Genomic DNA, 15560 nt, shown 5'->3' on the forward strand with positions numbered 1-15560 from the left:
TTTGGTATCTGATAAAAAAAAGGCTTGCCCCTACCGGAAGTAGCGTGACGTAGTCAGTTGAACATATACGCAAAGTTCCCTATTGTTTACAATGATGGCCGCATGAAGTGAGAGAGATTCGGACCGAGAAAGCGACAATTTCCCCATTAATTTGAGCGAGGATGAAAGATTTGTGGATGAGTAAAGTGCAAGTGAAGGACTAGTGGGGAGTTGAAGCTATTCAGATAGGGAAGATGCTGTGAGAGCCGGGGGTGACCTGATATTCAGCTGGGAATGACTACAACAGTAAATAAACACAAGACATATATATACTCTATTAGCCACAACACAACCAGGCTTATATTTAACATGCCACAAATTAATCCTGCATAAAAACACCTGCGTGTTTGTTATGCTAGCTCCTAGCTCCTCTGCTAGCTCCTAGCTCCATAGAACACGCCAATACAATTCAAACACCTGATCAACACACACAATCACTCAGCCCAAAAGACCGTTCACCTAACCCAAGGTTCATAAAGCTTATATATTTTTAAAAAGTTACGTACGTGACGCGCACGTACGGTACAGTACGTGTTATGCTAGCTCCTAGCTCCTATGCTAGCTCCTAGCTCCATAGAACACACCAATACAATTCAAACACCTGATCAACACACACAATCACTCAGCCCAAAAGACCGTTCACCTAACCCAAGGTTCATAAAGCTTATATATTTTTAAAAAGTTACGTACGTGACGCGCACGTACGGTACGGTACGTGTTATGCTAGCTCCTAGCTCCTATGCTAGCTCCTAGCTCCATATAACACGCCAATACAATACAAACACCTGATCAACACACACAATCACTCAGCCCAAAAGACCGTTCACCTAACCCAAGGTTCATAAAGCTTATATATTTTAAAAAAGTTACGTACGTGACGCGCACGTACGGTACGGTACGTGTTATGCTAGCTCCTAGCTCCTATGCTAGCTCCTAGCTCCATAGAACACGCCAATACAATTCAAACACCTGATCAACACACACAATCACTCAGCCCAAAAGACCGTTCACCTAACCCAAGGTTCATAAAGCTTATATATTTTAAAAAAGTTACGTACATACGCAAAAAAAAGTTGTGCACATACGGTTAAGCGATCAAATGTTTAGAAGCCAAAGCTGCATACTCACAGTAGCACGTCTGCGTCTTTGTCATCCAAATCAAAGTAATCCTGGTAAGAGTCTGTGTTGTCCCAGTTCTCTACAGGCGTCTGTGTCACAAAGTCAAAAGTCCTCCTGGTTAGAGTCTCTGTTATCCGAGTTCTTCCATCTTGACTGCATCTTTCGGGAATGTAAACAAAGAAGCGCCGGCTGTGTACTGTTGTGGCTGACTACGTTCGAAAAATACGTCCATTTCGCACCGACAACTTTCTTCTTTGCTTGCCCAGCTTCCTTCTCCATAATGCAATGAACATGATTGAAACAGATTCACGAACACAGATGTCCAGAATACTGTGGAATTATGAAATGAAAACAGAGCTTTTTCGTATTGGCTTCAATGTGGAAGGCATACCCGTGTTCGCCGGTCTAAATCACGCGCATAAGTCATCCTCAGAGGCGTTTCGAACCGGAAGTTTAGCTGCAAATTTAAAATGTCACTTTATAAGTTAACCCGGCCGTATTGGCATGTGTTATAATGTTAAGATTTCATCATTGATATATAAACTATCAGACTGCGTGGTCGGTAGTAGTGGGTTTCATTAGGCCTTTAACTATTGATCAGCAAAAAACCCAGAGATGGCAGCCAATTTGCAATAGTTTATTTAAGATTTTAGAATTTCAAGGATAAAAATTATCCAAGGACAAGGCATTGGTGGAATAGTGGTTAGCATAGCTGCCTTCCAAGCAGTTGACCTGGGTTCGATTGCCAGCCAACGCATTGATTTTGGCAATTTCCATTCAGTTGAAAGTTGTTATTTACCTATTGATCAGCAAAAAACCCAGAGATAGCAGCCAATTTCCAACGGCTTATTTTATACTTCAGAGTTTCGAGGCAAAAATTATCCAAGGACCAGGCATTGGTGGTATAGTGGCTAGCATAACTGCCTTCCCGGCTAATGCAAGGCGTGCGGTCTTTTGGCAATGTCCAGTCAGTTGAAAGTGGCTTTTTATTTTTTGATCAGCAACAAACCCAGAGATAGCAGCCAATTTTCAATGTTTTATTTCAGACTTTAAAATTTCAAGGCAAAAAGCATTCAAGGACTAAGCATTGGTAGTATAGTGGTTAGCATAGCTGCCTTCCAAGCAGTTGACCTGGGTTAGATTCCCAGCCAATGCATGGCTTTTGGTATTTTGGCAATATTCAGTCAGTTGAAAGTTGTTATTTAACTTTTGATCAGCAAAAAGCCCAGAGATGGCAGCCAATTTCAAAAAGTTTATTTAAGATTTTAGAATTTCAAGGATAAAACTTATACAAGGACTGAGCATTGGTGGTATAGTGGTTAGCATAGCTGCCTTCCAAGCAGTTGACCTGGGTTCGATTCCCAGCCAATGCATTGATTGCGGTATTCTGGCAATTTCCATTCAGTTGAAAGTTGTTATTTACCTATTGATCAGCAAAAAACCCAGAGATAGCAGCCAATTTCCAATGGCTTACTTTATACTTCAGAATTTCGAGGCAAAAATCATTCAAGGACTAAGCATTGGTAGTATAGTGGTTAGCATAGCTGCCTTCCAAGCAGTTGACCTGGGTTAGATTCCCAGCCAATGCATGGCTTGTAGTATTTTGGCAATATTCAGTCAGTTGAAAGTTGTTATTTAACTATTGATCAGCAAAAAACCCTGAGATGGCAGCCAATTTCTAATAAAATATATAAGATTTTAGAATTTCAAGGATAAAAATTATCCAAGGACTAAGCATTGGTGGTATAGTGGTAAGCATAGCTGCCTTCCAAGCAGTTGACCTGGGTTCAGTTCCCGGCTAATGCATGGCGTGCGGTATTTTGGCAATGTCCAGTCAGTTGAAAGTTGATTTTTATTTTTTGATCAGCAAAAAACCCAGCGATAACTAATTTTCAATGGTTTATTTAAGATTTTAGAATTTCTAGGATAAAAAATATCTAATGACTAAGCATTGGTGGTATAGTGGTAAGCATAGCTGCCTTCCAAGCAGTTGACCTGGGTTCGATTCCCAGCCAATGCATGGCCTGTGGTATTCTGGCAATTTCCATTCAGTTGAAAGTTGTTATTTAACTATTGATCAGCAAAAAACCCAGAGATAGCAGCCAATTTCCAACGGCTTATTTTATACTTCAGAATTTCGAGGCAAAAATTATCCAAGGACCAGGCATTGGTGGTATAGGAGCTAGCATAGCTGCCTTCCAAGCAGTTGACCTGGGTTCGATTCCCAGCCAATGCATGGCTTGTGGTATTCTGGCAATTTCAATTCAGTTGAAAGTTGTTATTTAACTATTGATCAGCAAAAAACCCAGAGATAGCAGCCAATTTCCAACGGCTTATTTATACTTCAGAATTTCGAGGCAAAAATTATCCAAGGACCAGGCATTGGTGGTATAGTGGTAAGCATAGCTGCCTTCCAAGCAGTTGACCTGGGTTCGATTCCCAGCCAATGCATGGCCTGTGGTATTCTGGCAATTTCCATTCAGTTGAAAGTTGTTATTTAACTATTGATCAGCAATTTTCAATGTTTTATTTCAGACTTTAAAATTTCAAGGCAAAAAGCATTCAAGGACTAAGCATTGGTAGTATAGTGGTTAGCATAGCTGCCTTCCAAGCAGTTGACCTGGGTTAGATTCCCAGCCAATGCATGGCTTTTGGTATTTTGGCAATATTCAGTCAGTTGAAAGTTGTTATTTAACTTTTGATCAGCAAAAAGCCCAGAGATGGCAGCCAATTTCAAAAAGTTTATTTAAGATTTTAGAATTTCAAGGATAAAACTTATACAAGGACTGAGCATTGGTGGTATAGTGGTTAGCATAGCTGCCTTCCAAGCAGTTGACCTGGGTTCGATTCCCAGCCAATGCATTGATTGCGGTATTCTGGCAATTTCCATTCAGTTGAAAGTTGTTATTTACCTATTGATCAGCAAAAAACCCAGAGATAGCAGCCAATTTCCAATGGCTTACTTTATACTTCAGAATTTCGAGGCAAAAATCATTCAAGGACTAAGCATTGGTAGTATAGTGGTTAGCATAGCTGCCTTCCAAGCAGTTGACCTGGGTTAGATTCCCAGCCAATGCATGGCTTGTAGTATTTTGGCAATATTCAGTCAGTTGAAAGTTGTTATTTAACTATTGATCAGCAAAAAACCCTGAGATGGCAGCCAATTTCTAATAAAATATATAAGATTTTAGAATTTCAAGGATAAAAATTATCCAAGGACTAAGCATTGGTGGTATAGTGGTAAGCATAGCTGCCTTCCAAGCAGTTGACCTGGGTTCAGTTCCCGGCTAATGCATGGCGTGCGGTATTTTGGCAATGTCCAGTCAGTTGAAAGTTGATTTTTATTTTTTGATCAGCAAAAAACCCAGCGATAACTAATTTTCAATGGTCTATTTAAGATTTTAGAATTTCTAGGATAAAAAATATCTAATGACTAAGCATTGGTGGTATAGTGGTAAGCATAGCTGCCTTCCAAGCAGTTGACCTGGGTTCGATTCCCAGCCAATGCATGGCCTGTGGTATTCTGGCAATTTCCATTCAGTTGAAAGTTGTTATTTAACTATTGATCAGCAAAAAACCCAGAGATAGCAGCCAATTTCCAACGGCTTATTTTATACTTCAGAATTTCGAGGCAAAAATTATCCAAGGACCAGGCATTGGTGGTATAGGAGCTAGCATAGCTGCCTTCCAAGCAGTTGACCTGGGTTCGATTCCCAGCCAATGCATGGCTTGTGGTATTCTGGCAATTTCCATTCAGTTGAAAGTTGTTATTTAACTATTGATCAGCAATTTTCAATGGTTTATTTCAGACTTTAAAATTTCAAGGCAAAAATCATTCAAGGACTAAGCATTGGTAGTATAGTGGTTAGCATAGCTGCCTTCCAAAAAGTTGACCTGAGTTAGATTCCCAGCCAATGCATGGCTTGTGGTATTTTGGCAATATTCAGTCAGTTGAAAGTTGTTATTTAACTTTTGATCAGCAACAAAACCCAGAGATGGCAGCCAATTTCCAATAGTGTATTTAAGATTTTAGAATTTCAAGGATAAAACTTATACAAGGACTAAGCATTGGTAGTATAGTGGTTAGCATAGCTGCCTTCCAAGCAGTTGACCTGGGTTAGATTCCCAGCCAATGCATGGCTTGTGGTATTTTGGCAATATTCAGTCAGTTGAAAGTTGTTATTTAACTTTTGATCAGCAAAAAACCCTGTGATGGCAGCCAATTTCTAATAAAATATTTAAGATTTTAGAATTACAAGGATAAAAATTAACCAAAGCCTAAGCATTGGTGGTATAGTGGTAAGCATAGCTGCCTTCCAAGCAGTTGACCTGGGTTCGATTCCCAGCCAATGCATGGCTTGTGGTATTCTGGCAATTTCCAGCAAAAAGCCCAGAGATAGCAGCCAATTTCCAACGGCTTATTTATACTTCAGAATTTCGAGGCAACAATTATCCAAGGGCCAGGCATTGGTGGTATTTCAAGGATAAAACTTATGCAAGGACTAAGCATTGGTGGTATAGTGGTTAGCATAGCTGCCTTCCAAGCAGTTGACCTGGGTTCGATTCCCAGCCAATGCATGGCCTGTGGTATTCTGGCAATTTCCATTCCGTTGAAAGTTGTTATTTAACTATTGATCAGCAAAAAACCCAGAGATAGCAGCCAATTTCCAACGGCTTATTTTATACTTCAGAATTTCGAGGCAAAAATTATCCAAGGACCAGGCATTGGTGGTATAGTAGCTAGCATAGCTGCCTTCCAAGCAGTTGACCTGGGTTCGATTCCCAGCCAATGCATGGCTTGTGATATTCTGGCAATTTCAATTCAGTTGAAAGTTCATTTTTATTTTTTGATCAGCAAAAAACCCAGCGATAACTCATTTTCAATGGTTTATTTAAGATTTTAGAATTTCTAGGATAAAAAATATCTAATGACTAAGCATTGGTGGTATAGTGGTAAGCATAGCTGCCTTCCAAGCAGTTGACCTGCCAATGCATGGCATAGCTGCCTTCCAAGCAGTTGACCTGGGTTCGATTCCCAGCCAATGCATTGATTGCGGTATTCTGGCAATTTCCATTCAGTTGAAAGTTGTTATTTACCTATTGATCAGCAAAAAACCCAGACATAGCAGCCAATTTCCAACAGCTTATTTTATACTTCAGAATTTCGAGGCAAAAATTGTCCAAAGACCAGGCATTGGTGGTATAGTGGCTAACATAACTGCCTTCCAAGCAGTTGATCTGGGTTCAATTCCCGGCCAATGCATGGCTTGTGGTATTTTGGCAATATTCAGTCAGTTGAAAGTTGTTATTTAACTATTGATCAGCAAAAAACCCTGAGATGGCAGCCAATTTCTAATAAAATATTTAAGATTTTAGAATTACAAGGATAAAAATTAACCAAAGCCTAAGCATTGGTGGTATAGTGGTAAGCATAGCTGCCTTCCAAGCAGTTGACCTGGGTTCGATTCCCAGCCAATGCATGGCTTGTGGTATTCTGGCAATTTCCAGCAAAAAGCCCAGAGATAGCAGCCAATTTCCAACGGCTTATTTTATACTTCAGAATTTCGAGGCAAAAATTATCCAAGGACCAGGCATTGGTGGTATAGTGGCTAGCATAACTGCCTTCCAAGCAGTTGACCTGGGTTCAATTCCCGGCCAATGCATGGCGTGCGGCATTTTGGCAATGTCCAGTCAGTTGAAAGTTGCTTTTTATTTTTTGATCAGCAACAAACCCAGAGATAGCAGGCAATTGTCAATGGTTTATCTCAGACTTTAAAATTTCAAAGCAAAAATCATTCAAGGACTAAGCATTGGTAGTATAGTGGTTAGCATAGCTGCCTTCCAAGCAGTTGACCTGTGTTAGATTCCCAGCCAATGCATGGCTTGTGGTATTTTGGCAATATTCAGTCAGTTGAAAGTTGTTATTTAACAATTGATCAGCAAAAAACCCTGAGATGGCAGCCAATTTCTAATAAAATATTTAAGATTTTAGAATTACAAGAATAAAAATTAACCAAAGCCTAAGCATTGGTGGTATAGTGGTAAGCATAGCTGCCTTCCAAGCAGTTGACCTGGGTTCGATTCCCAGCCAATGCATGGCTTGTGGTATTCTGGCAATTTCCAGCAAAAAGCCCAGAGATAGCAGCCAATTTCCAACGGCTTATTTTATACTTCAGAATTTCGAGGCAAAAATTATCCAAGGACCAGGCATTGGTGGTATAGTGGCTAGCATAACTGCCTTCCAAGCAGTTGACCTGGGTTCAATTCCCGGCCAATGCATGGCGTGCGGCATTTTGGCAATGTCCAGTCAGTTGAAAGTTGCTTTTTATTTTTTGATCAGCAACAAACCCAGAGATAGCAGCCAATTTTCAATGGTTTATCTCAGACTTTAAAATTTCAAGGCAAAAATCATTCAAGGACTAAGCATTGGTAGTATAGTGGTTAGCATAGCTGCCTTCCAAGCAGTTGACCTGTGTTAGATTCCCAGCCAATGCATGGCTTGTGGTATTTTGGCAATATTCAGTCAGTTGAAAGTTGTTATTTAACTATTGATCAGCAAAAAACCCTGAGATGGCAGCCAATTCCTAATAAAATATTTAAGATTTTAGTATTTCAAGGAAAACAATTATTAAAGGACTAAGCATTGGTGGTATAGTGGTAAGCATAGCTGCCTTCAAAGCAGTTGACTTGGGTTTGATTCCCAGCCAATGCATGGCTTGTGGTATTCTGGCAATTTCCATTCAGTTGAAAGTTGTTATTTAACTATTGATCAGCAAAAAACCCAGAGATAGCAGCCAATTTCCAGCGGCTTATTTTATACTTCAGAATTTCGAGGCAAAAATTAACCTAGGACCAGGCATTGGTGGTATAGTGGCTAGCATAACTGCCTTCCAAGCAGTTTACCTGGGTTCAATTCCCGGCCAATGCATGGCGTGCGGTATTTTGGCAATGTCCAGTCAGTTGAAAGTTGCTTTTTATTTTAGAGATGGCAGCCAATTTTCAATGGTTTATTTCAGACTTTCAAATTTCAATGCAAAAATTATTCAAGGACTAAGCATTGGTAGTATAGTGGTTAGCATAGCTGCCTTCCAAGCAGTTGACCTGGGTTAGATTCCCAGCCAATGCCTGGCTTGTGGTATTTTGGCAATATTCAGTCAGTTGAAAGTATTTATTTAACTATTGATCAGCAAAAAACCCAGAGATGGCAGCCAATTTCCAATAGTTTATTTAAGATTTTAGAATTTCAAGGATAAAAATTATCCAAGGACAAGGCATTGTTGGTATAGTGGTTAACATAGCTACCTTCCAAGCAGTTGACCTGGGTTCGATACCCAGCCAATGCTTTGATTGCGGTATTCTGGCAATTTCCATTCAGTTGAAAGTTGTTATTTACCTATTGATCAGCAAAAAACCCAGAGATAGCAGCCAATTTCCAATGGCTTACTTTATACTTCAGAATTTCGAGGCAAAAATCATTCAAGGACTAAGCATTGGTAGTATAGTGGTTAGCATAGCTGCCTTCCAAGCAGTTGACCTGGGTTAGATTCCCAGCCAATGCATGGCTTGTAGTATTTTGGCAATATTCAGTCAGTTGAAAGTTGTTATTTAACTATTGATCAGCAAAAAACCCTGAGATGGCAGCCAATTTCTAATAAAATATATAAGATTTTAGAATTTCAAGGATAAAAATTATCCAAGGACTAAGCATTGGTGGTATAGTGGTAAGCATAGCTGCCTTCCAAGCAGTTGACCTGGGTTCAGTTCCCGGCTAATGCATGGCGTGCGGTATTTTGGCAATGTCCAGTCAGTTGAAAGTTGATTTTTATTTTTTGATCAGCAAAAAACCCAGCGATAACTAATTTTCAATGGTCTATTTAAGATTTTAGAATTTCTAGGATAAAAAATATCTAATGACTAAGCATTGGTGGTATAGTGGTAAGCATAGCTGCCTTCCAAGCAGTTGACCTGGGTTCGATTCCCAGCCAATGCATGGCCTGTGGTATTCTGGCAATTTCCATTCAGTTGAAAGTTGTTATTTAACTATTGATCAGCAAAAAACCCAGAGATAGCAGCCAATTTCCAACGGCTTATTTTATACTTCAGAATTTCGAGGCAAAAATTATCCAAGGACCAGGCATTGGTGGTATAGGAGCTAGCATAGCTGCCTTCCAAGCAGTTGACCTGGGTTCGATTCCCAGCCAATGCATGGCTTGTGGTATTCTGGCAATTTCCATTCAGTTGAAAGTTGTTATTTAACTATTGATCAGCAATTTTCAATGGTTTATTTCAGACTTTAAAATTTCAAGGCAAAAATCATTCAAGGACTAAGCATTGGTAGTATAGTGGTTAGCATAGCTGCCTTCCAAAAAGTTGACCTGAGTTAGATTCCCAGCCAATGCATGGCTTGTGGTATTTTGGCAATATTCAGTCAGTTGAAAGTTGTTATTTAACTTTTGATCAGCAACAAAACCCAGAGATGGCAGCCAATTTCCAATAGTGTATTTAAGATTTTAGAATTTCAAGGATAAAACTTATACAAGGACTAAGCATTGGTAGTATAGTGGTTAGCATAGCTGCCTTCCAAGCAGATGACCTGTGTTAGATTCCCAGCCAATGCATGGCTTGTGGTATTTTGGCAATATTCAGTCAGTTGAAAGTTGTTATTTAACTTTTGATCAGCAAAAAACCCTGTGATGGCAGCCAATTTCTAATAAAATATTTAAGATTTTAGAATTACAAGGATAACAATTAACCAAAGCCTAAGCATTGGTGGTATAGTGGTAAGCATAGCTGCCTTCCAAGCAGTTGACCTGGGTTCGATTCCCAGCCAATGCATGGCTTGTGGTATTCTGGCAATTTCCAGCAAAAAGCCCAGAGATAGCAGCCAATTTCCAACGGCTTATTTATACTTCAGAATTTCGAGGCAACAATTATCCAAGGGCCAGGCATTGGTGGTATTTCAAGGATAAAACTTATGCAAGGACTAAGCATTGGTGGTATAGTGGTTAGCATAGCTGCCTTCCAAGCAGTTGACCTGGGTTCGATTCCCAGCCAATGCATGGCCTGTGGTATTCTGGCAATTTCCATTCCGTTGAAAGTTGTTATTTAACTATTGATCAGCAAAAAACCCAGAGATAGCAGCCAATTTCCAACGGCTTATTTTATACTTCAGAATTTCGAGGCAAAAATTATCCAAGGACCAGGCATTGGTGGTATAGTAGCTAGCATAGCTGCCTTCCAAGCAGTTGACCTGGGTTCGATTCCCAGCCAATGCATGGCTTGTGATATTCTGGCAATTTCAATTCAGTTGAAAGTTCATTTTTATTTTTTGATCAGCAAAAAACCCAGCGATAACTCATTTTCAATGGTTTATTTAAGATTTTAGAATTTCTAGGATAAAAAATATCTAATGACTAAGCATTGGTGGTATAGTGGTAAGCATAGCTGCCTTCCAAGCAGTTGACCTGCCAATGCATGGCATAGCTGCCTTCCAAGCAGTTGACCTGGGTTCGATTCCCAGCCAATGCATTGATTGCGGTATTCTGGCAATTTCCATTCAGTTGAAAGTTGTTATTTACCTATTGATCAGCAAAAAACCCAGACATAGCAGCCAATTTCCAACAGCTTATTTTATACTTCAGAATTTCGAGGCAAAAATTGTCCAAAGACCAGGCATTGGTGGTATAGTGGCTAACATAACTGCCTTCCAAGCAGTTGATCTGGGTTCAATTCCCGGCCAATGCATGGCTTGTGGTATTTTGGCAATATTCAGTCAGTTGAAAGTTGTTATTTAACTATTGATCAGCAAAAAACCCTGAGATGGCAGCCAATTTCTAATAAAATATTTAAGATTTTAGAATTACAAGGATAAAAATTAACCAAAGCCTAAGCATTGGTGGTATAGTGGTAAGCATAGCTGCCTTCCAAGCAGTTGACCTGGGTTCGATTCCCAGCCAATGCATGGCTTGTGGTATTCTGGCAATTTCCAGCAAAAAGCCCAGAGATAGCAGCCAATTTCCAACGGCTTATTTTATACTTCAGAATTTCGAGGCAAAAATTATCCAAGGACCAGGCATTGGTGGTATAGTGGCTAGCATAACTGCCTTCCAAGCAGTTGACCTGGGTTCAATTCCCGGCCAATGCATGGCGTGCGGCATTTTGGCAATGTCCAGTCAGTTGAAAGTTGCTTTTTATTTTTTGATCAGCAACAAACCCAGAGATAGCAGCCAATTGTCAATGGTTTATCTCAGACTTTAAAATTTCAAGGCAAAAATCATTCAAGGACTAAGCATTGGTAGTATAGTGGTTAGCATAGCTGCCTTCCAAGCAGTTGACCTGTGTTAGATTCCCAGCCAATGCATGGCTTGTGGTATTTTGGCAATATTCAGTCAGTTGAAAGTTGTTATTTAACTATTGATCAGCAAAAAACCCTGAGATGGCAGCCAATTCCTAATAAAATATTTAAGATTTTAGTATTTCAAGGAAAACAATTATTAAAGGACTAAGCATTGGTGGTATAGTGGTAAGCATAGCTGCCTTCAAAGCAGTTGACTTGGGTTTGATTCCCAGCCAATGCATGGCTTGTGGTATTCTGGCAATTTCCATTCAGTTGAAAGTTGTTATTTAACTATTGATCAGCAAAAAACCCAGAGATAGCAGCCAATTTCCAGCGGCTTATTTTATACTTCAGAATTTCGAGGCAAAAATTAACCTAGGACCAGGCATTGGTGGTATAGTGGCTAGCATAACTGCCTTCCAAGCAGTTTACCTGGGTTCAATTCCCGGCCAATGCATGGCGTGCGGTATTTTGGCAATGTCCAGTCAGTTGAAAGTTGCTTTTTATTTTAGAGATGGCAGCCAATTTTCAATGGTTTATTTCAGACTTTCAAATTTCAATGCAAAAATTATTCAAGGACTAAGCATTGGTAGTATAGTGGTTAGCATAGCTGCCTTCCAAGCAGTTGACCTGGGTTAGATTCCCAGCCAATGCCTGGCTTGTGGTATTTTGGCAATATTCAGTCAGTTGAAAGTATTTATTTAACTATTGATCAGCAAAAAACCCAGAGATGGCAGCCAATTTCCAATAGTTTATTTAAGATTTTAGAATTTCAAGGATAAAAATTATCCAAGGACAAGGCATTGTTGGTATAGTGGTTAACATAGCTACCTTCCAAGCAGTTGACCTGGGTTCGATACCCAGCCAATGCTTTGATTTCGGTATTCTGGCAATTTCCATTCAGTTGAAAGTTGTTATTTACCTATTGATCAGCAAAAAACACAGAGATAGCAGCCAATTTCCAATGGCTTATTTTATACTTCAGAATTTCGAGGCAAAAATGATCCAAGGACCAGGCATTGGTGGTATAGTGGCTAGCATAACTGCCTTCTAACAGTTGACCTGGGTTCAATTCCCGGCCAATGCATGGCAGCCAATATCCAAAGGTCTATTTTAGATTTTAGAATTTCAAGCATAAAATCATTCAAGGACTAAGCATTGGTTGTATAGTGGTTAGCACAGCTGCCTGTTAAGCAGTTGACCTGGGTCCGATTCCCAGCCAATGCATGCTTGCAGCATTTTGCCAATGTCCAGTCCGTTGAAAGTTGTTTTTTAACTATTGATCAATAAAACCCCCAGAGATAGCAGCCAATTTCCAATGGTTTATTTAAGATTTTAGAATTTCAAAGAAAAATTATCCAAGGACCAGGCATTGGTGGTATAGTGGTTAGCAGAGGTGTGGACTCGAGTCACATGACTTGGACTCGAGTCAGACTCGAGTCATGAATTTGATGACTTTAGACTCGACTTGACAAAATGTAAAGAGACTTGCAACTCGACTTAGACTTTAACATCAATGACTTGTGACTTCACTTGGACTTGAGCCTTTTGACTTGACATGACTTGCTACTTTCCCCAAAACCTAAAGCTTAAAAAGTTATTTGGGAGCGCTCCGTTGCTTTCATTTTGTACGTGTCTGTCTATCAGCGTGTGTGCTGCGTGTCAGCGTGTGTGCTCTCAGTACAACAGCCAATCAAATTAGATCTACATTGTTTTCATCCCACAGCATGCAGCCAATCAAATTGCAGGACAACCAATGAACAAGAGTTGCCAAACAACGCGCCAGTGAGAAAGATTTATACCAAAGTTGGTTTCGTTCGGGTATAAAAACTACGACTTGGTCTACAAAAAACGAATTGCCGTATGCAAATCACGCAGTTCGAATATTACAGACGGAGACGCAACAACTTCCAACTTCGTTCGACATTTGAAGTTGCACAAAGAAGGGTAAGTTTTGAATATAAGCTAACGTTTATTGGCTAAGTAACATGACTTTTATTTGCTGTGTAGTTAAATCAGTGAGGCTGTAAACTCACTGCTAACGTCATAACCATAGACATCTTATAAGTAGACGCAGCATCGAGCGCTACTGCCTACTGGCGCAGACGAGACGCGGGGCCGCCATCTTGGAGTGGTGATCCGCTCCACTCAGTGCAATTCATTTGGCAGGAGCAATGAACTGTCAGCGCATTTACCGTATTTTCCGCACCATAAGGCGCCCCGTGTTATTAGCCGCACGTTTAATGAACGGCATATTTCAAAACTTTGTTTACCTATTAGCCGCCCCGTGCTATTAGCCGCACCTACGCTACGCTAAAGGGAATGTCAACAAAACAGTCAGATAGGTCAGTCAAACTTTAATAATATATTACAAACCAGCGTTCTAACAACTCTGTTCACTCCCAAAATGTAATGTGCAAATGTGCAATCACAAAAATAGTAACACTCAAAATAGTGCAGAGCAATAGCAACATCAATAACTCAACGTTGCTCATACGTTAGTGTCACGCAACACACAAAATAAACATTTAAAGCTCACTTTCTGAAGTTATTACTCATCTACAAATCCCTCGAATTATTCTTCTTCGGTGTGCTTCACTTGTTTTTTGACACCATCTGTGATGTGGACGCGCATGCAGTCGTAGATCAACAGGAACAGCGCTGCGTGAAAAAAGTCACCCGGTGTCTTCGCGTAAACGTCTATCAACCACTCGCTCATCTTTTCTTCATCCATCCATCCCTTCGAGTTAGCTTTTATGATGACGCCGGCTGGAAAGTTCTCTTTTGGCAAGGTCTTCCTTTTGAATATCACCATGGGTGGAAGTTTCTGGCCGTTAGCATGGCAAGCTAGAACCACAGTAGGACTTCTCATTCCCTGTGGTGCGAATATTCACCGTACGTGCTCCCGTTGTATCCACAGTGCGGTTCACATGAATATCAAAAGCCAGTGGAACCTTGTACGCGTGTCTCTTAGTAGGAGACATTTTGTTGTCTTTACAGAAAAACAAATGAAATTAAATATCCGCGAGCTTCTTCTTCTCCGGGGGCGGGTGCTCACCTTGGCGGTTGCTTACAGTAGAAGAAGAAGCGCTTCCTCTTCTATGGGGCGGTTGCTTACCGTAGAAGAAGAAGCGCTTCCTCTTTTACGGGGAAAAAAGATGGCGACTGTTTACCGTAGTTGCGAGACCTAAACCTTATGAAAATAAATATGAATATTAATCCATATATAAGGCGCACCGGGTTATTAGCCGCACTGTCTGCTTTTGACAAAAATTGTGGTTTTTAGGTGCGGCTTATGGTGCGGAAAATACGGTAATTCATTTTACCTCACTGAATACCACTCATTTTCACGCGCTTTTTTGTCATACGTGTAGCTATGATAACGGATACATGTTTTATTATTCATAGTTTGCTTAACAGTAATATAATATTCTTATATGCTATAAGTGACCAGACGTCCGAGATCAAAACTGGGAATATAAACCCAGAGAAGAGGGAAAAAACGGTCAGCTATTTTTAAGTTGAAGAAACAATATGATTACGTTATATATACATGCGTATATCCTACATAAACAATGTATGAATACATTAGATATCTATATATCTTATAGACTGTATCTCTGTTGCTGCAGCAGCAGAGAGTTTATTCTGTCTTGACACTTTGTATTGATATTTTGTATTACATTCTTCCCTTAAATGATAATGTTTACAGTGATTGTTATATATGTATTTTTTATGTATGTCGCTTTGGATAAAAGCGTCTGCCAAATACTTAAACATATATAAACACCTGAAACTCTTTATATCAGCTAAAACCACCAATCTGTTTCACTGGATTCAGAATAAAACCAAATGCTGTCCAACAATGTTAGTATTTGAATATTGTTACTTGAAGACTTATTCCTGGTTACAATTATACTGTTAAGAAAGTATTGTCTTATATTTTGCCTAAAATGAGAATGCATCATAATCAGTGGCGGCTGGTGAATTTTGTTTTAGGTGGGGCTGAAAGTTTGTAAACCAAACCCCTGTAGGGGCGTCATCCTCCCCCAGAAGATTTATTTGT

The 15560-nt window shown here is 39.9% G+C and overlaps 18 non-coding genes across 18 annotated transcripts; all 18 read left to right on the forward strand.

Annotated features, from left to right (window-relative positions):
- Positions 1–2242: 2242 nt before the first annotated feature.
- trnag-ucc (transfer RNA glycine (anticodon UCC)) lies at positions 2243–2314 on the forward strand. Its single transcript has one exon. It is a non-coding gene; the product is annotated as a tRNA-Gly (tRNA).
- Positions 2315–2459: 145 nt separating this feature from the next.
- trnag-ucc (transfer RNA glycine (anticodon UCC)) lies at positions 2460–2531 on the forward strand. Its single transcript has one exon. It is a non-coding gene; the product is annotated as a tRNA-Gly (tRNA).
- Positions 2532–2675: 144 nt separating this feature from the next.
- Positions 2676–2747, forward strand: trnag-ucc (transfer RNA glycine (anticodon UCC)). The gene has a single exon. It is a non-coding gene; the product is annotated as a tRNA-Gly (tRNA).
- Positions 2748–3106: 359 nt separating this feature from the next.
- Positions 3107–3178, forward strand: trnag-ucc (transfer RNA glycine (anticodon UCC)). Its single transcript has one exon. It is a non-coding gene; the product is annotated as a tRNA-Gly (tRNA).
- A 359-nt stretch (positions 3179–3537) lies between these two features.
- trnag-ucc (transfer RNA glycine (anticodon UCC)) lies at positions 3538–3609 on the forward strand. Its single transcript has one exon. It is a non-coding gene; the product is annotated as a tRNA-Gly (tRNA).
- Positions 3610–3731: 122 nt separating this feature from the next.
- trnag-ucc (transfer RNA glycine (anticodon UCC)) lies at positions 3732–3803 on the forward strand. Its single transcript has one exon. It is a non-coding gene; the product is annotated as a tRNA-Gly (tRNA).
- Positions 3804–3948: 145 nt separating this feature from the next.
- Positions 3949–4020, forward strand: trnag-ucc (transfer RNA glycine (anticodon UCC)). The gene has a single exon. It is a non-coding gene; the product is annotated as a tRNA-Gly (tRNA).
- A 144-nt stretch (positions 4021–4164) lies between these two features.
- trnag-ucc (transfer RNA glycine (anticodon UCC)) lies at positions 4165–4236 on the forward strand. The gene has a single exon. It is a non-coding gene; the product is annotated as a tRNA-Gly (tRNA).
- A 359-nt stretch (positions 4237–4595) lies between these two features.
- trnag-ucc (transfer RNA glycine (anticodon UCC)) lies at positions 4596–4667 on the forward strand. The gene has a single exon. It is a non-coding gene; the product is annotated as a tRNA-Gly (tRNA).
- Positions 4668–5223: 556 nt separating this feature from the next.
- Positions 5224–5295, forward strand: trnag-ucc (transfer RNA glycine (anticodon UCC)). The gene has a single exon. It is a non-coding gene; the product is annotated as a tRNA-Gly (tRNA).
- Positions 5296–5440: 145 nt separating this feature from the next.
- Positions 5441–5512, forward strand: trnag-ucc (transfer RNA glycine (anticodon UCC)). The gene has a single exon. It is a non-coding gene; the product is annotated as a tRNA-Gly (tRNA).
- Positions 5513–5664: 152 nt separating this feature from the next.
- On the forward strand, positions 5665–5736 carry trnag-ucc (transfer RNA glycine (anticodon UCC)). The gene has a single exon. It is a non-coding gene; the product is annotated as a tRNA-Gly (tRNA).
- Positions 5737–6566: 830 nt separating this feature from the next.
- On the forward strand, positions 6567–6638 carry trnag-ucc (transfer RNA glycine (anticodon UCC)). Its single transcript has one exon. It is a non-coding gene; the product is annotated as a tRNA-Gly (tRNA).
- Positions 6639–7182: 544 nt separating this feature from the next.
- trnag-ucc (transfer RNA glycine (anticodon UCC)) lies at positions 7183–7254 on the forward strand. The gene has a single exon. It is a non-coding gene; the product is annotated as a tRNA-Gly (tRNA).
- A 1822-nt stretch (positions 7255–9076) lies between these two features.
- trnag-ucc (transfer RNA glycine (anticodon UCC)) lies at positions 9077–9148 on the forward strand. The gene has a single exon. It is a non-coding gene; the product is annotated as a tRNA-Gly (tRNA).
- A 773-nt stretch (positions 9149–9921) lies between these two features.
- trnag-ucc (transfer RNA glycine (anticodon UCC)) lies at positions 9922–9993 on the forward strand. The gene has a single exon. It is a non-coding gene; the product is annotated as a tRNA-Gly (tRNA).
- Positions 9994–10145: 152 nt separating this feature from the next.
- trnag-ucc (transfer RNA glycine (anticodon UCC)) lies at positions 10146–10217 on the forward strand. Its single transcript has one exon. It is a non-coding gene; the product is annotated as a tRNA-Gly (tRNA).
- An 830-nt stretch (positions 10218–11047) lies between these two features.
- Positions 11048–11119, forward strand: trnag-ucc (transfer RNA glycine (anticodon UCC)). Its single transcript has one exon. It is a non-coding gene; the product is annotated as a tRNA-Gly (tRNA).
- The last annotated feature ends 4441 nt before the right edge of the window (positions 11120–15560 follow it).

This window comes from Entelurus aequoreus, linkage group LG04 (assembly GCF_033978785.1).
Source record: "Entelurus aequoreus isolate RoL-2023_Sb linkage group LG04, RoL_Eaeq_v1.1, whole genome shotgun sequence".
In the NCBI taxonomy this organism is placed as follows: domain Eukaryota; kingdom Metazoa; phylum Chordata; class Actinopteri; order Syngnathiformes; family Syngnathidae; genus Entelurus; species Entelurus aequoreus.